This window comes from Rana temporaria, chromosome 5 (genome assembly GCF_905171775.1).
Source record: "Rana temporaria chromosome 5, aRanTem1.1, whole genome shotgun sequence".
NCBI lineage: Eukaryota > Metazoa > Chordata > Amphibia > Anura > Ranidae > Rana > Rana temporaria.
Genome location: NC_053493.1, coordinates 248,718,448 through 248,741,807, shown reverse-complemented (window position 1 = coordinate 248,741,807; position 23,360 = coordinate 248,718,448).

Here is a 23,360-nt window from a genome sequence, read left to right as displayed (position 1 = left end):
TTCGGCCTGCTTCTCCTCCCTATCTGCTGGTCCATCTCTCCCTCTTAACTCCCCTCCTCTTCCTCTCTTGTGGGGACCCACGTGATGTCTGTTGACACGTCCTCATCAACGTCACCTTCCCCATCACTAACAATAGAGATCTCGGAGTAGGCAGCAACAGCGGGGACCAACCTCCTTGAGCTAAACTGGGTACTGTCGTCAGACTGCTGAGTGCCGGCTGTTGCTACCTCCTCTTCCTGATCCAATGCCAAGATTGGCTGCGCATCGGAAATGTCTTTTGATGGATCGGAAAATAATTCCTGTGACTCAAAGGGTATATGGTGGTGGTGTTGGTGGTGAGCCACTCAACTAAGTCTGGTGCGTCCTTTGACGTAATCGAATGAACATTGTGCCATTTCCCACTTTGGATCCGGCCTGGTGCTCCTGTCCTACCCCTACCACCCCTGCCGAAGGGCCTGCCTCTTCCTCTGCCTGTCATTTTTTAAATGACCCTGTGACAAAAAGTCTCTAGAGAAGCGCAGTATATGTGGAAGAAGGTATATAACACCCCGCTTCAATCTTTCGTTTTGGGGGGCCACTGGTTTATCGCACCAGTTATGAAATTTATTTTTCAGGAAATTTTGTCACTGTGTGTAGCAGAGGTAACGCAGCGAAAGCGACAAAAATTCTGCAGTACCCAAATACACTATTATGAAAGTATATTTTTAGATAACACCCCACTTCAATCTGTCGTTTTGGGGGGCCACTGGTTTATCGCACCAGTTATGAAACTTTTTTTTCATGAAATTTTGTCAATATGTGTAGCAGAGGTAACACAGCGAAACAGGCAACAATTCTGCAGTACCCAAATACACCACCAGTCACAATGCTGCACAATACAAATCCACTATAATATGCTTTCTATATTCAAAAGTATATAAGTATTATAAGTGTATTACACCCCTATATACTGCACACCAAACAATAGTACACCTATACCAGTCCTTGAAAGGACTTTTGTGGACCTGTTAGGTAACGATTTGTGTCACTACAGTCTGTCCCTACCCGCACACAGCAACCTGTCCCTACACTGACAAAAAGTATATGAGTGTATTACACCCCTATATACTGCACAGCAAGTAGTACACCTATACCAGTCCTTGAAAGGACTTTTGTGGACCTGTTAGGTAACGATTTGTGTCAATACAGTCTGTCCCTGCTCTGCACACAGCAACCTGTCTCTACACTGACAAAAAGTATATAAATGTATTACACCCCTATATACTGCACAGCAAGTAGTACACCTATACCAGTCCTTAAAATTAATTTTGTGGACCTTTTGGATAGCTATTTGATTCAATACAGCCTTTCCCTGCTTCACACACAGCAACCTCTCCCTACACTGACAAAAAGCAGATTGTAAAATGGCCACCAGATCAGGTCTATTTATAAGGTAGGGGGTATGTCCATGTGCTGAAATGTCTCAAATGGCTGTCCTGTACCACCTAATGGATGTGTCATGGGTCAAAGTTCTTCTCAATGTAAAATGGCGGACCGCCGCAAATATCGCCAGATGTCCGCCTGTTCGGTGGACCGCGAACAAGCAAAGTTTGCCGCGAAACGACCGCTGGGCGAACTGCCAGGCCATCCCTACAGACCAGCATGCCTGACATGCCTGACAATTTTATGGAGTATACAACATGCCAGGAACATGTCCTCACCTCTCTCTGGAGCATACTTCAGAAATCCACCAAACAGAGAAATGCAGTAGAATTGACTATTTACATGTTTTATAGCAAAAAGTAAAAAATATTGGGCCAGATTCACAAAAGAGATACAATGGCGTATCTCCTGATACGCCGTCGTATCTCTGTGATCCGCCCGTCCTAACTATGCGACTGATTCATATAATCAGTTACACATAGCTAGCCCTAAGATCCGACAGGTGTAATTGACTTACCCTGTCGGATCTTAACCACTTAAGCCCCTGACCTTTAGGCAGCTAAATGCCCAGGCCAGGTTTTGCGATTCGGCACTGCGTCGCTTTAACAGAAAATTGCGCGGTCGTGCGACGTGGATCCCAAACAAAATTGACGTCCTTTTTTCCCCACAAATAGAGCTTTCTTTTGGTGGTATTTGATCACCTCTGCGGTTTTTATTTTTTGCACTATAAACAAAAATAGAGCGACAATTTTGAAAAAAATTCAATATTTTTTACTTTTTGCTATAATAAATATCCCCCAAAAACATATATAATTTTTTTTTCCGCAGTTTAGGCTGATACGTATTCTTCTACATATTTTTGGTAAAAAAAATCGCAATAGGCGTTTATCGATTGGTTTGCGCAAAATTTATAGCGTTTACAAAATAGGGGATAGTTTTATTGCATTTTTATTAATTTTTTTTTTTTTACTACTAATGGCGGCGATCAGCGATTTTTTTCGTGACTGCGACATTATGGCGGACACTTCGGACAATTTTGACACATTTTTGGGACCATTGTCATTTTCACAGCAAAAAATGCATTTAAATTGCATTGTTTATTGTGAAAATGACAGTTGCAGTTTGGGAGTGGCTGTAGGACTGACGTCATCGATCGAGTCTCCCTATATAAGGGATCACTCGATCGATGCAGCGCCATAGTGAAGCATGGGGAAGCCGTGTTTACATACGGCTCTCCCCATTCTTCAGCTCCGGGGAGCGATTGCGACAGAGCGGCCCGGATCGCTCCCCGAGGGAATCTGACCGCCGCATGTAGCGGGGGGGGGGGTCCCGATCGGACCACCCACTGGCTAGAAGGCAAGGACGTACCTGTACGCCCATCTGCCTGTACGTGCCATTCTGTGGACGTACATATACATACGGCGGTCGCGAAGTGGTTAAGGATGCAATTCTAGGCCGGCCGCTAGGTGGCGAGGCCATTGCGGTCGGCGTAGAATATGCAAATGACTAGTTACGGCGATTCCCGAACGTCGGCGCTGCCCGTCAATCTAACTTTACGTCATTTCTGTCGAGTTACACCGCGTAAAATTAGGGCTGAGCCCTAGTTGTTCTAAGCCATGTTAAGTATGGCCGTCGTTCCCGCGTCGAAATTTAAAAAACCACGCCATTTACGTTAACGTCTAAACAAATGACGTCCGTGCGATGTCATTTAGCGCAATGCACGTCGGGTAATTTTCCCGATGGAGCATGCGCAGTACGATCGGCGCGGGAACGCGCCTAATTTAAATGGTGCCCGCCCCATTTGAATTAGGCGGGCTTGCGCCGAGCGGATTTACGTTACACCGCCGCAAGTTTACAGGTAAGAGCTTTGTGAATCAGGCACTTAGGCTGTAAACCTGCGGCGGTGTAACGTAAATCACATACAGTACGTTACGCTGCCGTGGAGCAACGTAATTCTTTGAGAATCTGGCCCATTGTTTTGTTTGTCAAAATTGTCACTCGCAAACTGTCACTTGCTTATAGTGCAAAAAGAACCCAACATTTCAGAGTCTGAAATGTGTCTTTTGTAGCATGTAATTGTGTAAAAGGTATCATATCCTCTTGCAATGCTTCCTTTATGTAATATACCTGTTGATCCTGCCAGTCCTCCCCTGCTTTTCTATTTCAAACCTACAACACTAGGCATGAAATCACATCAATTATATTGTGGCCAGTTTTTTTGCTGTGCTGGAGAACAGCCTTTGTGTCCTCCAATAGTTAGACTTGTGCTAACACACCCCCTGCACCATTCACAGGGAGGGTCATTATGCTGATGACCCCCCCCCCCCCAGCTCTCAGAACTTCTTATGCTGCTGAGTACAAAGGTTATGTGATCACTCAAAAAAATTATATACAGTATATATATATTTTATTTGATTTTGATTTTAACCACTTGCTTACAGGGCACTTAAACCCCCTTCCTGCCCGGACCAATTTTCAGCTTTCAGTGCTGTCATTTTTTGAATGACAATTGCACGGTCATACAACACGCTACCCAAATGACTTTTTCATAATTTGTTTCCCACAAATAGAACCTTTCTTTTGGTGGTATTTAATCACTGCTGTTTTTTTTTTTTGCTAAAAAAGAACCGAAAATCTTAAAAAAAAAAAAATGTTTTATAGTTTGTTATACATTTTGCAAACAGGTAATTTTTCTCATTCATTGATGTGTGCTGATGAGGTTGCACTGATGGGCACTGATAAGGTGACACTCGTGTACACTGAGAGATAGCACTGGTGGGCACTGATGAAGTGGCACTGGTGGGCACTGATATATGGCACTCATGGATACTGATAGGTGGCACTGAGAGGTGGCACTGATGGACACTGGTGGATGTCACTGAAGGGCATTGATAGGTGGCTCTGATATGTGGCACTGATGGGCACTGGTAGGTGACACTGATAGGCAGCACTGATAGGTGGCACTGATAGGTGGCACTGATGATGAGGCACTGATGGGCACTGATCGGCAGTACTTTATGGGTATTGGTAGGTGGCACTGGTGGGCATTGATGGGTGACACTGGTGGGCACTAATTGGCAGCACTGATATGTACTGGCAATTGGCACTAGTGGGTACTGGCAGGCGGCACTTGGGGGCACAGATGAGGCGGTGGTGGCTCTGACTGTTCGGGACTGCTGTTCCTTTGACAGAAGCGGGTGATTTTTCTTTTTGTTTCTGCTCATGCTGTCAGCCAATTACCGATGTTTTGTTTACATCACGTGATCAGCTGTCATTATTGACTCTGTGATCCCAGAGCGCACCATGTAGGGGGCGTGCAGTCAGCTCATGCATGGGAGCATATCTATTGATGCCTTCCCGGCAATTAAGGCCCACGCTGTAGCTGTCATTCGGCAATAGCACAGGCGGGAAGAGGTTAAACTGATGATTTTACAAGGATAATAGTTAACATATATTCTAAAGGAACAATAGAACACCTCAGGATGGAGAGGATAGGGCTCGTCTCAACTTTTGAAATACAAATTTGTATATAATTTCAGCTACCTATATGTCTAGATTGGTTGATTGTTTAGACATGTGGCTTTCACTGGAAGTAATTGATGCTTATGCATTTTTCATCATAGGCTCAGTTTGAATTGTCTAGGTGTTTGACAGGTTTGCTTTTTCATTGAAAATGTAAAAGTTTGTTTTTCATTACTCACAACAGTAGAACAGCTCAACACCTTAACAAAATGTAAGTAATGTATACACTATTGACATTTTCTAAATAATGCAGTGTAAACTATCAGTCATGTCAGACTTTATCTACAATTACAGTTAATTGTCAGCATGTCTACATGTCTTCTATGGAGCTTGATCTTGATTCTAAAGTAATTTTATATATCAAAAAAATGATTGTGCTTTGGATCAACTGGCTATTTAATATTCAACATTAATATACAACATTGTCAGTTCCAACTTTTTATGCTCGTGGGTGCTTGTATATTTAAAGATAATAATGAACCCGTCATACATTCACAATATATTTTTAATATTTTAAAGCTGTACTTCACTGATCACGTTTGTCTCACTTACTAACATAAAATGCACTCAAATGAGTATTATATTGTATACAGTTAAGTAATGTATTATGCATATTCATGCTATTCGTTTGCTGGTTTGTTTATGGATATCTATATCCTGAGGCACTTTTCTTTCATCTTTCTAGTCATTTTGTCCTTCTACTTCACATGCATATATTTTTAAAACAGTTTGCTTACTTATTCTGATCACCTCTTCCTGCACAACATGTTTTCTACCTGCTGTTCACATGTAACAAAATATATTATGACACCCAAAAGAAAGCTTACAAGTATTTTATATAAAATTGCACAATCAAGTTTGTTAGTGATCGGGACCAAAACATGATTTAATATGAATTTTGTTTATAGTACACGATATGTAATTTTGGCTAGGAAAATTCCCTTCCACATATAAAAATATGGACCGCCGGGCACCCGCGATCGCTTGTGACAGAGCAAGAAAAAGGGATGTTAATTTTGTTTGCGTACAGCGTCGCATGACTACGCAATTGTCAGTTAAAGCGAGGCAGTGCCGAATCGAAAAAATGGCCAGGTCATTGAGCAGCCAAATCTTCTGGGGCTGAAGTGGTTAAACACAGTTTTTTTGTTTTTTCTAATGTATTCTTTTTTATTAAGAGAAAAATATGTTTTGATACAAAACAGAGCCTATTGGGCATACCCAGGCTCAATACAAGTTCCCATTTCATTTCAATTCTCTTCTTTATTAACACATCATTTTCCTATTACAACCTATAAAAACAAACAACACAGACTAAAGAATATATATATATATATATATATACATATATATATATATATATATATATATATATATATATATATATATATATATATATATATATATATATATATATATATATATATATTTCCAAGCATATTATTGTATCATATCAACATTTCATTATTAGATAATTTTTACTTCCTATTTCCTTATCTTTCACTTTACTTTCACCATACACCTATATATTACAATTTATATTCTTACCCCTTCCTTCCTACTCTCCTACAGAATGTATATCTTCCCTAGATAGTTAAGGCATTTTTTAGTATAATTATCATTCTTAAATCCCCCTCCCCTGTTTCTTAAAGTGGTTGTTAAGCCACCTCCACATCTTCAGATTATCCCCTCTGTGTTCTAATCCTGTGTGCCTCTGTGTGAGTGATTTATAAAAAAAAAAAAAAAGCCTGCTATATCTCATTTCACAGCTCTTTTCAGCAATCACATGATCAGCTGACTCTCTTCTCTCCCTTTCTGACAGATGCAGTGGGTGTGGCTGAGATTTCCCTGCTGACATCACTCGGGAGAGGCGAGGAAAGGAGAGAGAGAGAGAGACAGACAATCATGTGTTCGCTGCGAACAGCTGTGAAATGAGGTATAGCAGACTTTTTTTTATAAATCACTCACCACACAGGAGCACACTGGATTAGAACACAGAGAAGATGTTAAAGTTATGAAGATGTTAAAGTTATTTGAGCAGCAGGAGTTGTGGGGGTGGGTACTGTCACGAGCTGACAGGCAGGAAGGGAGGGGGGAGAGAGCACAGAGGAGACAGATAGCAGGGCTGCGGATGACGGAGGCACGTAAACTGACCACAATGTCAGGGCTCAGCAGCAATGATACTCCGTGGTCAGTTTACAGAAGGGAGGGCATAGCCAGGCAGGATCAGCCAGGTTTTACAGGTGTTACATGGGGCTAAATGACACAGCATAAGCATTTTGCTGGATAACATGCTTTAAAAGAACAGGATCTTTATTTTATTTTTTGGGGTTAACAAATTCTTTAAAGATAATCTATCCATGCTTATAGTATAGTCGGGTATTATGGACAAAGGCGCCAAGCCAGTTTTTTTGGGAATGTATCTAGCAAACTCCTAATCTGATATACCTGTTTTTTCTTTAATAAGGCACAATTAACTTGTAACCTCCATGCTTCATATGTGGGTGCACCAGAAGACACCCACTTTAGAGTTATAATTTTTTGGGCTATAAAAAAACAACCTATTAATTGGTATTTTTACTTCCATTAAATATCTTTCCTTTTATAAATAGCCCAGTATACACACCTTAGGGTCTGTTTCTATGTGGGTTTGATAAACACCCTTAATGGTGTCTACCAAACTCTGCCAGTATCTAAATAATTTAGGACATTTCCACAACATATGCAGTAAATCTGCAGGGGATCTCGAGCACCTTGGGCAGTCTGATTTATCATGCCTACCCCACTTATACAGTATAATTGGAGTCCTATAAACTCTATGGATTATAAATAGCTGAGATAAACTATGTTGGGGTGATACAGACACCATGGGCACTTGTTCTAATATGTCCTTCCATATTTCATCTGGCAGTGCATCTAGATCTTTTTCCCAACCCCTTCTGTTTTTTTTTTACGCGTTTCCAAAGTGATGTTTATTAATAAAAAAAGAAAATGATATCTACTCACAAACAAATTAGTCATAAAACCATATTCGAGTCCACAATGGACACAAGGCAACCAGGCCACCCAGACCACCCCCAGCAAGCCGGAGGAGCCCACAGACGGCCGACCGACCCGTGGGGATCTGTCCTCGAAATGCGTTAGCCACTAGGAAGGCCCCCCGGAACAGCCCCAGTGAACCGGTCGCCCCGCGTCCACCGCGGACCCCGATCTGCTTTTTTTACTTGAAAAAAAAAAACTTTATTGATATAAAGCACATGTAACAAGTCATTCAAGTACATTTGACAATAAAATAACCTTTTCAAACGCTGGTCAGTGTAATGAAATATGCAAGTATGTTATAGGATGTACAGTCACATGAACACAGGTGCCCCGAGTCAGCCGGTCGCTTAATCCAACATACCCTTAAAGCATGCCACAGGAACAGATGTATTCCTCACTGGGTATGGGCCAATTACACCCATGTTTCCCCATCTTCCAACCATCTATCAGTGAACCGGTCGCCCCGCGTCCACCGCGGACCCCGATCTGCTTTTTTTTTCTTTTTTTACTTGGAAAAAAAAAACTTTATTGATATAAAGCACATGTAACAAGTCATTCAAGTACATTTGACAATAAAAGAACCTTTTCAAACGCTGGTCAGTGTAATGAAATATGCAAGTATGTTATAGGATGTACAGTCACATGAACACAGGTGCCCCGAGTCAGCCGGTCGCTTAATCCAACATACCCTTAAAGCATGCCACAGGAACAGATGTATTCCTCACTGGGTATGGGCCAATTACACCCATGTTTCCCCATCTTCCAACCATCTATCCCAAATCTTGGAATATTTTTGTGTAGACCCTATTTGCGTATAAATCAGCTTCTTGAAGGGTAATGTATCATTAACTGCTTTTTTCCATAACTGTACTGTGGGGGGCACATTTTGCATCCATCTCTGGGCTATCACTTTACGGGCTAGGAATAATGTCTAAAAAATGACGATTTTGTGATATTTGTCCACCTCTACGTCTGGTAGTAGCCCCAAAATACACAATCTGGGGTCCAGCACCACCGGGGACCCCATGTTATCGTGAAGGAAGCGGACAACCTGTGTCCAATATGCCTGGACATATGGGCAGCTCCACATGAGATGGTAAAACGAGCCTGGGTCAGCTCTACATATGCGACACAATGGGTCCGGCGCTGGTTGAAATGTTGTCATTCTGATTGGTGTCAGGTAGGCTTTGTGTATAATATACAGTTGGGTCAGTCTATCTGACAACTTGGGGGACACTGTCTTGGTTCCCCTTAGAATCTCATCTCAGTCAGCAGTATCTATGGGGCCCAAGTCCGCCTCCCACACAGTTTTGGCCCTGTGGGTGATGGCTACTGCCCCCCGTTGTCTGATTGTGTAATAAAGGTGTGATATAAGTCTAGAGGGGTCGTCTCCCAGAACTATGTCCCGCACTGGGGGGTTCCATCCCTATATCCAGGCTTGGCAGCTGGGTTCTGAGTGCATGCCGGAGCTGCAGGTATTTGAAAGCTAGTTGGTGTGGCAGAGATAACTCCTCTTTAAGGGCCTGAAACTGCTTGAGCCCGGAACCAGACAAAACCTGGTGCAGATACAGTATTCCATACCTAGCCCAGACTACCGAGTCAGGAATTGTTTCCAGCTCCGGCATATGTTTGTTAAGCCAAAGTGGGGTGTGGAAGTGGGATAGCTGCGATGCTAGGTAGTAGTCCTGAAGGTCCGGGAGGGAAGCGCCCCCCATATCAGTGTTTTTTTTTAGGATTTGCCATGCTAGTTTGTGTCTACCATTGCCCCAGACAAATGAATTTAAGATGGCTTCCATCTGCTTAAAGAGTTTTAAGGGAATGTATAAAGGGGCATGCCACACCATGTATAGAATCTTGGGCAGTATGATCATTTTTATTAAACGTATGCGTCCCATTACCCCTAGGGGTAATCTGGACCATGTCTGCGTTTTGCCTTTAAGAAAGTCAAACAGAGGGGTTACATTCAAGACCGTATAGTCAACCAGATCCCTAGTTACTTCTACTCCCAGGTACTTAAACTTGGATACTCTAGCTAATGGCATAAAGCCTGTTTGGTCCGAATGAATTAGTGTTAAGATAGCAGCTTTTAACCTGGAGGCCAGAATTTTTGCTAACATTTTAATAGCCACCTGTAGGAGCGAAATAGGCCGGTAGGATTCAGGATAGTGAGGGTCTTTTCCCAGTTTGGGGAGCACTATAATTTGGGCTTCCTGCATAGACTCAGGAAGCGAGTTTAGGTCAAAGATAGACTAGTATAGGGCTTTTAGCTTGGGGACTAAGATATCTGAGTAAGTCGCGTAGAATTTCAATGGTAGTCCATCCATCCCTGGGGCCTTAGATTTGGCCAGCTGAGCTACCGCCCCTGCAATATCATGCGCTGTTATGGGCGCATCAAGCAGCTCCACCTGCTCCTGATTCAGCCGGGGGAATTGTTTGGCAGATAAATACGAACGAATCTCCCTTTGCGTGTACGTATTCCGGGATTTATATAGGTTACTATAGAATTGCTGAAATTGAGCCACCACTTGTCCTGGGTCTGTTATACTGTGTCCATCTGGGTCATTAAGCGACACAACTACAGGGGGCTTATCGTCCATGTGAGCCAGGTATGCCAGCAGTCTCCCAGCCCTCTCTCTCTGTTCATACACCCTCTGCCTGCAAAAAAATACACGCTGTTTGGCCTTCTCTGTATGCAGTTGTGTGACTAGGCGAGTCTGCAGTTTAACTCTGTCCAGGTTTTCAAGGGTTTGGCTGGAACTATAGGCCTCTTCCAAGTCCCGCAGTTTGTCGGATGTGAGTTGAAGTATAGTGTTGAACTCTCGTTTTTGCCTATTTATTCTGGAGGACAATATTCTACAGGCATGCAATTTAAAGTCATCCCAGTGTGTGGTAAGGGCAGGGGGTCCCTGTATTCCTTCCAAAAAGAAAGGCAACTCCCTAGCAATGGAGTCGTGATCCGTTAGAAAGGATAGCCAATGTGGATTCAGTCGCCAACGTTTGGTGAGAGAGGCTGCCCGCAGGGACACAGTCAGCCAGCACGGAGAGTGGTCTGACAGGATCCTGGGAGCAAATCTTGAGCCCCTGACTTTTGGCAGCAGGGCCCTGGAAAAAAGTATGAAGTCTATCCTGGACATGGTATTATGACTTACTGAGTGGCAAGTGTATGCTCTAGTCGTGGGGTTGGCATGTCTCCAAACGTCAATAAGGGCAAAGTCCGTACGGTACAATCTAGTATGCAAAGGTTTACCAGGTCCGGGCTCAGCCTGTGCTGGGCTGTCCAGGGATGGAGTCAATGGCCCAGATTCACAGAGAGCAGGCGCACATTACGCCGCCGTAGAGTAACCAATGTACGCTACGCCAACGCAGCGCAGAGAGGCAAGCAATGCATTCAGCAAGCTATTGCTCCCAATGCTGCGTCAGCGTGGCGTAGGTTTCAAGGGCGCAGGCCGGTGTAGGTGGAAGTGGGCGTGACCCATGCAAATGAGGTGTGACCCCATGCAAATGATGGGCCAAGCGCCAGACAGATACGTATCACGAACTGCGAATGCGCCGTGATGTGGACGTATTTCCCTGCGCCTGCTCACAACCACGTCGGAACAACTGCCTAAACTACGCCGGATCACTGCGTACGGCGTGAACATAACCTACGCCCAGCCAGACACACGTCCAACGTAAAATACGCTGGCTTGTGTTCCCTGGTGCAGACCTTTGCATGTCTGCTGCTGGGTTGCACCTCCTTTATGGGGAATAACTTTACGCCGGACGTACAACTTACGCGCACCTCGCGTAGCCTGCGTCGGGTGCACGCAGGTTCGTGAATCGCCGTATTTCACTAATTTGCATGTTTGAATGGCTAATCAATGTGAGCGGCACCATGCTCCCAGCCTAAATGCACGCCCACCCTACGCCGGCGTAAGCAAGATACGTCGGTGGGGTGTAGCCTGGTTTTAGGCGCATATCTGTTTGTGGGTCTGGCGCACAGATACGACGGTGCACATTTGCACTTACGTCGGTGTAACTTTTTATACGTCGGCGTAAGTGCTTTGTGAATCTGGGCCAATGTGTTATTAAAATCCCCCATCCACACTACTGGTATGGACGGGTACATCGCTATAAATGCAAGGCCCTCTGCAACCACGTCCGACCTGTATGTAGGAATATAGCTAGCTAATATTAACAAGGTATCTCCCCCCACTATTGCATGCAGAAAAAGGTACCTCCCCTGCCGATCCGACACCACAGAATATCAACTCAAAGGGTGTGGATTTCGCTACTAGTACAGTCACCCCTCTAGACATATTTGTGTAAGTACTGTGGTATGCCCACCCCACCCAAGGCCGCCTCAGGGCTGCCTGTAAATGGCCTGTGACATGGGTCTGCACCAAAGCGACAATATCAACTCTCTGCCCCTTCAAATATTGTAACACGGCTGTCCTTTTAATCTTATCCCGCATGCCCCGCACATTCCACATCATAAATTTAATGTCTGCCATGACGAGGATTAGCACAAAGATTGCGTAAGGATCGGCAGGGCAGCACTCTCCCAATCTGAAAGAGTACCCCCCTCACGTAACTAGACATACATGTTGCATATGTGATAAATGCTTGTTCAAAAACATTCCAAGTAAATAACAAGTGCACAACGGTGCTGACAATCCCAATGCTCAGATCAAGGGATCTGGCATTATCCTTCCCTCCCAGCTTCCCACCTCCCCAACTTGGTGGAAGCATACATTCCCCTGCAACCTTCATATAAATCAGCATCCAGCCTTCAACGTTAGCTAGAGGTACAGTACTTAGAGTATGAAGCGTAGAATAATCCAAAACAAAGAGAAAAAAAATAAGGGGTTGCAAACATAAAGGGGGCGATTATTCACTGTTTGAAGCAAGGCCAGGGCACGTGACATGTCCTATGTGTCTCTCTCTCCGTCTGAGTGAGACTCCCGCTGCAAGGATACACCGTCATCCTGATGTATGAAAGTTTTGGGGGCCTCCGCCCTATGGGATCCCCAAGGGAGTGCTGCGGGGGGCAATAAAAAACACACGGTGACATCCTCCACAGTCCAAGCAGCTCCAGGCCCACCACCGATTGTCCAGTCGTATCAACAAACTGAGAACCCCCACCCTAAAGGAGGAGTATCAGGATCGGACCCCGCAACCCCCAAAGAGGGGGAGCCTCTGGACGCACATTGAGTAATGCATGGGGTATATAGATGGGAGGGGGTTTGTGCATGAAAATAAATGGTAAAGTGATAACATCACCCCACAACCGGAGGGAACACTTAAAAGAAGAAAAAAAGGGGGGCTGCCAATATCTGGCAGCGGCAACAGTACTCACATTTACAGGCCAAGGACCCGTTCACCCATCCGGGCGTCCGCGTTGATCCAACCAGCGTGCCGCCACCACCGGGTCTTCAAAGAATAGGGCTCTGCAATTTTTTGCGATATGGCACTGCGTCGCTTTAACTGACAATTGCGCAGTCGCGTGTCACTGTACCCAAGCAAAATTTAGTTCCACACAGACGATCAGATTTTTCTATGTTTTTTTTATCTATAGGAAAAATTTAAAACATGTTCTATTTTTTTACCCCGATGGAAATAAAACCCATGGGGCCCACACACGATCGGTTTGTCCGATGAAAACAGTCCATTAGTCTGTTTTCAGCGGACAAACCGATCATGTGTGCACGGCTTGAGTTTACAGCCTGACGCTCAGTCACTGCAACATTATTGTAACGGATTCCTATTTCCAAATGGATGATTTATATATTGTAGTTTATTGCAAAATAGAGATCAAATAAATTGTCATATACTATTAGAGTAAAAATCCAAGCATTAGATTGAGTGCATCTTGATATCCTTCATTGTTGTTATATTATTATTGCAATCGGAATTATATAACAAGAACTGGAAATAAAAAGGCAAACCACATACTGGATAGCGTGTAGGACCAATCTGAACATTATACCACAAAATTAAAGAGGAAGGAAATATAGTCAGATCAGTGGATGCAATTATTGTAATTGGAGAGCATTGCAGCCTGTCTCGCCTACTTGCTGTAATCTTCCATTTGATATAAAATGTTTTTCGTAAATCAAGTCCGTATGAAAGCAATCACAGGAAAGAAAGCTAAGTGAAACCAACAGTGATAATCAGGGAAGGAAGCCCAGTTTTGCTTTAATGATTTTAGTGGAATAACTGGAGTGTTCATACTGATAATGACTGTCTGGATTTCTACCAATTGTAATGGTTATCTATGTTACGTGACTTGATTTGATGAAGATTATGTATCTACCATAAACAACTGAGAGCAAAGTATTGATTTGCTTCTTTTCTATCATATGTATGACATAAATGTGATAGACATATGTTTAAGCTGAATTGTCTTTTGTGGGAAAAGAATTGCGAGAGCCCTCATGTGCAGCAGATTTTCCATTATTTAAGTAATTTGTACAAGATCACTTAAAAGAACTGCAGATTTAAACAATACCGGTATCACTTTTCATTTTAAACTCTTGCTTGCATCAATTAGTAGAAAACTATTTGGAGTAGTAGTGGTCAAAATCCACTTCACTGATAATTCAGAGTAGGCAGTGTTATTTGCCTCAACAAACACATTTTTACCATCTAAACTTGTGTTTAGTGATCTAAAGCAGTGGTCTCCAAACTGCGACCCAGCCCTTAGGACATTATTCCTCCAACTGACACCAAGAATGAGGAGCCATTTCTCCCACTGACACCATTAATGGGACACTGCTTCTCCCACTGGCACCATTGATGGGGCACTACTCCTCCTGCTGAGACCAATGATGGGGAACTATTTCTCCCACTGACACCATTAAAGGGGCACTATTCCTCCCATTGATACCAACCACGGTGCACTATTCCTCCCATTGACACCATCGACAGGGCACTATTCCTTCCATTGATACAAACCATGAGACACTGTTCTTCCTGCTGAAACCAACATTTTTTAAACTAATGATGGAGCACTGTTTACTCCCACTGATGCCGGAACATTTTCTACTCACACTGCCCACCGTTTTTGCCCCCCTAAAGTCTGAAGGACACTAAATTGGCCCTTTGTTTAAAAAAATTGGAGACCCCTGATCTAGAGCGAGGGTTCAAAGGGGTTCTCTACAAGTTTATTAGGAGAGCTTGCATCTATACCAAACATCTTCTCCAGTCAGCAAACGAGTGGCATTGTCACGTACCTGGGTGGAGTCTGAAGTGACAAGGTCAGCCTCTCTTGAATCTCCGGCCTTGGTCCCGCTGAGAGTGGAGACAGGAGAAACCAAGGGCCCGGGGAGACACGAGTACCTGCAGATGAAGCTCTGGAAGCCTGCAGCAGATGATGCGATTCTTGAAAGGTAGAAGGTCGCAGGGATGGAGTCGCAGATACCCAGGAAGCAGAGTAGAGCCAAACAAGAGACAGAAGCATAGTCACATAGATAGCCGGGTTCAGTAACAGACGGGCAGCAAGGTGCAAAGTCATCAGACAGAAACAAGGTCAAGTAGGGAGCCCAGATCAGGAACCGATAAGCAGAGGTGTAGCGAAATCCAATAGCAGGGTCAGGGAAAGCCAAGGTTCGGTAACAGGAGTCAGACAGGTACATATAGGATACAGGAACCGGAACAGCTGAGATCCGTCAGCACTAGGCTGGGATCAGTACGCCCCTTAAATAGGCTGTCTGGCGCTAAGGGGATGCGCGGGCGCGCTCCCGCGAACGTGCGCGCTCCTCCGTGCATGCATATTAGCGCATTGTCGCATCTGCGGTCCATTGTGTTCCTTCTGCGCATATGCGTGCGCCTGTGCACCCGGAGTGCTCTGACAGTTCTCTTACAGGCATCTGATAGAGATCTCACTTTTATTTACAAGCAAAAGGCCCAGAAGATTTTCTTAAACATTGCCAATGGGGTGGGGAGCTGGACTGTAGGATGGAACCCAGGCTTCTCTAAAATTGTAGCCACAACCTATAAGAAGTTTGCCAGTTCATAGAGAAAATTGGTTCACCAGGTGATACGTCAGCAATTAACACTGTTGTTTGTAATGATAAAAAATGAACTCTGATGTTGATCTACACCTGATTAAATTAGTTCTTTAATATCAGTTTCCATAAAATCATAATTGTGCCCAGCCGTGCCATTCTGCCAACATATATGTGCAGGAGGCGGTCCTTAATTGGTTATAGATACCTCTGGCATCAGTGTCTAGCGCCTCCTCTAACTTAAATTATGTTTCATTCTTTGGCACAATCTAGACATGGCTGACTTTAACTCTAAAGCCCTGTACACACAATCGGTTATCTGATGGAATCTAATCCGATGGATTTTTTTGTCGGATATCCAATGAAGCTGACTTTCATCAGTCTTGCCTACACACCATCAGTCAAAAATCCGACTGTGCCAAAACGCGGTGACGTAAAACACTACGACGAACCGAAAAAAAAAAAAAAATGATGTTCAATGCTTCCGAGCATGCGTCGACTTGATTCTGAGCATGTGTGGATTTATATCCGATGGAGTTCCACACAGACGATCGGATTTTCTATCGTTTTTTTATCCATAGGAAAATTTTAAAACATGCTATTTTTCAACACCGATGGAAAAAAGACAGATGGGGCCCACACACGATCGTTTTTTTTTCGATAAAAACAGTCCATTGGTCTGTTTTCATCGGACAAACCAATTGTATGTACACGGCTTAACACTTTAAAGTGGTTGTAAACACTTTACAATCACTTTTTGCTACAGGTAAGCCGATAATAAGGCTTACCTGTAGCTACCCGGAAAAACGCACTGAAGCAATGGCATGTGGAAGTGACGTTCCATCTACGCCATCTTGCTACATCCTGCACTCCTCCACTGTAAAGATAAACCGAGAAGGGGCAAGCAGACATTTTGTTGCACCCATCAGAGTTTTGCATTTCACTGTTATTTTTAACAGTAAACAGAGCTTATAAGGTGAAATATAGTATTTAGAAATCTCACAGACTGTTTAAATGTTGAATTTGAAATGCTTTTATAATTTACCATGTAAACAGTCCGAGGGATTACTAAATACTGTATTTCACCATATATGCTCCGATTCCTGTTAAAAATAACTGTGAAATGCAAAACTCCGGTGGGTGTAACAAGATGGCCGCTTGCCCCGTTCTCGGTGTATCGTTACTGTGGAGGAGTGCGGGGTGTAGCAAGATCGTCACTTCCTTTACCAATTCTGATTGGTCGCCTAATCAACCAATGACATCATTGGTTTCTAGGATGCCAGCAGCTGTAGGGTCAATGTTTGTTATGGTACACCATAACATCAAATGTGCCTTTACGACAAAAAATAATGTAGGGTTCTTCATAGCTCTGTGCATGTGTGGGTCTACTCTGTAGGGGGACACGTATTAGGATTTGGAAGCACCATTTAAAATGAGTCTTTTGAATAACATGCCCTATGCCTGCTTTGAAGTGGTGCAATGTAGTATCTATAAGAGCATTTACAAAGAAACAAAAATACCATTTATCATTTTACCGGCTGCTAAATGATATTTCTATGTCTCTTTGTTCTGTTTGCAAACAAAGTGGCTGGCAATTAAATTCATCTCTACCAGACGCTTTGGATGAGGTTTTCATGAGGTTTTCATACCAGACCCTTATCAAGGATAAGGGTTTTGCATTTATTTTTAGGGGGAACCCCAGCTTTTATGTGGGTTCCTCCTTACAGTCAATATCAGACCCTCATCTGGGATAAGAGTCCGGTACAAATGAAGGGGATTCCTGGCCTCTTTGTTTACAAACAGAATAAAGCACTTAGAAATGTAATTTAACAGATGGCAATTTAAATGGTTCCTTCTTTGTAAATGTCACTTCTGTTTGTACATTCTACAGATGAGCCACTTCACGGGCAGATTTAAAGCATCCACCAAGCATGTTATTGAAGGATATTGTGTATTTTTAAATGTTTCAGTTTAAGCCTTGGTGCATGTCCCCTTTTTATTGCCCAACTCTCGTGCCTTCTTTTGACTATACCTTGGGCCTGATTTACTAAGCTATGTGCGCTGCGCTGGTTCATGCATTAATTAGTACTCCGGGTGGAGGCTTAATCAGGCGCATGAACCAGCGTAGCAGCCGGCGCATTGAAACTAATATGTAAAGCCGCGCCGAACTCCCTATAGAAGTCTATGGGAGAAATCAAAAGTGTTCATTTTAAAGGCTAATCTGCAAGTTTTGTCCTAAAAAGTGTTTGGGGACCTCAGTCCTGCCCCAGGGAACATGTATCAATGCTTTTTTTATTTTTTAAAACGGCCGTTTTTTCGGGAGCAGTGAAATTAATAATTCTTAAAGTGAAACAATAAAAGTGAAATATTCCTTTAAATTTCGTACCTAGGGGGGGTGTAATGTCAGCATGTGAAATAGCGCATTTTTCCCGCACTTAGAACTCCCCCTGCACAAAGTGACATTCTGAAGGAAAAAAGTCATTTAAAAATTCACACGCGGCTATAATGAATTGTCGGCTCTGACAATTCTAAAGGGATTCATTCATAAAACAAACAAAAAAATGTGTAGGGGTTCCCCCAAATTAAATTACCAGGCCCTTCAGGTCTGGAATGGATATTAAGGGGAACCCCGCCGTAAAAACCAAAAAAAAAAAAGACGTGCGGTTCCCGGCAAATATCCATTCCAGACCCTTCAGGTCTGGTGTGGATTTTAAGGGGAACTCCACCCCAAATTGAAAAAAAAAATGGCGTGGAGTCCCCCTAAAAATCCACACCAGACCCTTATCCGAGCACGTTGACCTGGCCGGCCGCAGAAAAGAGGGGGGGACAGAGTGCGGCCCCCCCCCTCTCCTGAACCGCACCAGGCCACATGCCCTCAACATGGGGAGGATGTCCCCATGTTGATGGGGACAAGGGTCTCATCCCCACAACCCTTGCCCGGTGGTTGTGGGGGTATGCGGGCGGGAGGTTTATCAGAATCTGGAAGACCCCTTTAACAAAGGGGACCCCCAGATCCTGACCCCCCCCCTGTGTGAAATGGTAATGGGGTACATTGTACCTCTACCATTTCACCCCAAAAAAAATGTCAAAGTGATAAAAATGACAGTAGCCGGTTTTTGACAAATCTTTTAATAAAGTCTTCTTTTCTTCTTTCCTTCGGGGTTCTTCCGCTGCTTCTTCTCGTCCACATCTTGCCCGACGTCTTCTTCTATCTTCTCAGTCCGTCCTTCCGCCTTCTGGTCCCGCATCTTGCCCGTTGTCTTCTCCGTCCGCCTCCTCGTCCGCATCTTGGGTCTTCTGCGGTCTTCTTCTCGGTCCGCCGCCTTCTCGTCCCCTGCGTTTGAATTGTAATTGGCCGCCGTTTTCCCGCTCCTGGGACCCGCCCCCCTCTGACGCCACAAGTAAACTCCTTAGAAGGTCATGTGCGTCAGAGGGGGGCGGGGTCACATGAGTGTGACACGGCGGGAACTTCTTCTCCGGGCGGCGCGATTGAAATTGAATTCCCCCGCTGTGTGACGCTCTGCGACCCCGCCCCCCTCTGACGCACATGACCTTCTAAGGAGTTTACTTGTGGCGTCAGAGGGGGGCGGGTCCCAGGAGCGGGAAAACGGCGGCCAATTACAATTCAAACGCAGGGGACGAGAAGGCGGCGGACCGAGAAGAAGACCGCAGAAGACCCAAGATGCGGACGAGGAGGCGGACGGAGAAGACAACGGGCAAGATGCGGGACCAGAAGGCGGAAGGACGGACTGAGAAGATAGAAGAAGACGTCGGGCAAGATGTGGACGAGAAGAAGCAGCGGAAGAACCCCGAAGGAAAGAAGAAAAGAAGACTTTATTAAAAGATTTGTCAAAAACCGGCTACTGTCATTTTTATCACTTTGACATTTTTTTTGGGGTGAAATGGTAGAGGTACAATGTACCCCATTACCATTTCACACAGGGGGGGGGTCAGGATCTGGGGGTCCCCTTTGTTAAAGGGGTCTTCCAGATTCTGATAAACCTCCCGCCCGCATACCCCCACAACCACCGGGCAAGGGTTGTGGGGATGAGACCCTTGTCCCCATCAACATGGGGACATCCTCCCCATGTTGAGGGCATGTGGCCTGGTGCGGTTCAGGAGAGGGGGGGGGCCGCACTCTGTCCCCCCCTCTTTTCTGCGGCCGGCCAGGTCAACGTGCTCGGATAAGGGTCTGGTGTGGATTTTTAGGGGGACTCCACGCCATTTTTTTTTTCAATTTGGGGTGGAGTTCCCCTTAAAATCCACACCAGACCTGAAGGGTCTGGAATGGATATTTGCCGGGAACCGCACGTCTTTTTTTTTTGGGGTTTTTACGGCGGGGTTCCCCTTAATATCCATTCCAGACCTGAAGGGCCTGGTAATTTAATTTGGAGGGACCCCCTTTTTTTTTTTTTTTTTAATGAGCAATGACTCTATTCTTTATAGCCATGAGTACTTTAACCACTTGCCCACCGGGTTAATTCTGGCACTTCTCTCCTTCATGTGAAAATCACAATTTTTTGGCTAGAAAATTAATCAGAACCCCCAAACATTATATATTTTTTTTTAGCAGACATCCTAGGGAATAAAATGGCAGTCATTGCAATACTTTTTGTCACACCGTATTTGCGCAGCGGTCTTACAAGCGCACTTTTTTTGGATAAAAATCACTTTTTTGAATTAAAAAATAAGACAACAATACATTTTGCCCAATTTTTTTCTATATTGTGAAAGATAATGTTACGCCGAGTAAAATGATACCCAACATGTCACGCTTAAAAATTGCGCCCGCTCGTGGCATGGCGTCAAACTTTTACCCTTTAAAAAACTCGATAGGCGACGTTTAAAAAATTCTACAGGTTGCATTTTTTGAGTTGCAGAGTAGGTCTAGGGCTAGAATTATTGCTCTCACTCTAACGATCGCGGCGATACCTCACTTGTGTGGTTTGAATACTGTTTTCATATGCGGGCGCTACTCGCGTATGCGTTTGCTTCTGTGCGCGAGCTCGTCGCGACGGGGCGCTTTAAATTTTTTTTTTGGGGTTTTCTTATTTATTTTTATTTAGTTTTATAATGTTTTACACTGAAATAAAAAAATAAAAAAAAAATGATCAGTTTTCTTCCTATTACAAGGAATGTAAACATCCCTTGTAATAGGACTAGTGTGTGACAGGTCCTCTTTATGGAGAGAGGCGGGGTCAATAAGGCTGGAAAGCATGGTATTGAAAAAAAAAAAAATAGATCTCATGCTTTCAGCTGCAATCATGTTCGTTCACCACAGTGGTGTAGTGTATAGCACTTTGACCTAGCAGCAAAAGAGTCGTTGGTTCGAATCCCGCCCGTGACAGCATCTGCATGGAGTTTGCATGTTCTCCCTGTGCCTGCGTGGGTTTCCTCCCACAATATAAAAACACGCTGTAAATCGGTTCCGGTCTAAATAAGCCCTAATATGCAGTAGTATATTAAGGTTTGGTTCTGCCCTAGGCCTGACTACATATCTGCACCTCCTAATAGAAAAATGACCCACCCCTTCCTGTCAAGGTCACACCCTGTTTTTGTATAACCCCGCCCAGTAATTTTCAGGGGACCCACACACTAGTTCTGGGGGGGCACTGGATTCCCTTAACCACTTCCGTACCAGGCACTTACGCACCTTCCCGCCCAAGCCAATTTTCAGCTTTCAACACTGTCGCACTTTGAATGGCAATTGCGCGGTCATACAACACTGTACCCAAACAAAATTGGCGTCCTTTTTTCCCCACAAATAGAGCTTTCTTTTGTTGTTATTTGATCACCTCTGCGTTTTTTTTTTGCGCAACAACTAAAAAAAGACTGCAAATTTTGAAACAAAAAAACCTTTTTCTTTTTTTAGGTTAATTTTTTTGTAAATAAGTTTTTCTCTTTCAATTACGGGCACTGATATGGCGGCACTGATGGGCCCCGATGAGATGGCACTGATGGACATCGATGAGGTAGTACTGACGGCACAGATGAGGTGGCATTGATTGGCGGCGCTGCTATGCGGCACTGATGGGCACTCATAGGCGGCACTGATGGGCGGCACAGATGGGCGGCACTTATGGGTGGCACTGATGGATACTTATGGGTGGCACAGGTGGGCACTGATAGGTGGGCACTGTGCATGGATGGGCACTGTGGGGTGGCACTGATTTTCCCAGTCAGTGCCCATTTGTGGGCACTGATTGGCATCTTTTTTCTTATTTTTTAATGCTTTTTGTTTTTTTGTTCTATAATTTTTTTTTTTTTGCACACCCTGGTGGTCCAGGGTGGGCATCCCTGGTGGTCCAGTGTGGTGATCCGAGGGGGGGCTGCGCTGATAAACAATCAGCGCGAACGCCCCCTGTCAGGAGAGCCGCCGATCGGCTCTCCTATACTCGCGTCTGTAAGACGCGAGTGAGGAAGAGCCATCGATGGCTCTTCCTGTTTACATCGTGATCAGCCGTGATTGGACACGGCTGATCACGTGGTAAAGAGTCTCCGTCTCCGTGAGAGACTCTTTACCGAGATCGGAGATGCAGGGTGTCAGACTGACACCCCGCATCACCGATCGCCGCGCTGCGTGCCCCCACAGGCGCGTGCGGCATGAAATCCTGCAGGACGTCCTGTCAGGATTGTGTAACCACTTCCCGGACGTAAATCGGCCATAGGCTGGGCGGGAAGTGGTTAATTTGCATAGTTTTTCTCTCACTTCCTGTTTGGCTATGGGGCAGGAAGTGAAGGCAAATCTCCCCAATTGGACACAGATAATCCAAAATAAACTGACAGGGCCTATAACCCTCCCTCACTCTATCCAAAATGAAAGAAAATAAAACTTGTTGATTATAGTTCTTGTCAGGGGCGGACTGACCATTGAGTCACTCGGGCACTGCCCGAGGGCCCCATGCCACTAGGGGGCCCCATCCGGGTTGCCAGGCTCAGTAAAACCAGGGACAGTATGTAAAAATCTGTGTTTTTTTTAGATCTGTCCCTGATATGTCCGAAAATGACATGCTTTTAATGTGAATATCCCAAGATTTTAGCTGCCCGCCTCTGCACTACCTCCTGGCGTGGTGGTCATCTGTAAGCCAGAGGGGCCCCATAATCTTCTATTGCCCGGGGGCCCCATGAGTTGTCAGTCCGCCCCTGGTTCTAGTTTAAGCACAAATTTCATAGAGTTTTATTGAGAGCCCTAAGAAAATATAACCATGCCAATAGGCCAGGATAGAGCGTTGCTAATATGTAGGAATGTGTGTTAGAGCACCCCACCCAATGTTAACTAAAAAATTATTAATTTGCAAATAAGTATTATCTGCTCATTTTTTTGGGGATGTCTGCACCCCTGATAGTGACAACATTTGTGAGGTGTCTTCACCCTTTCTAATTCATTCA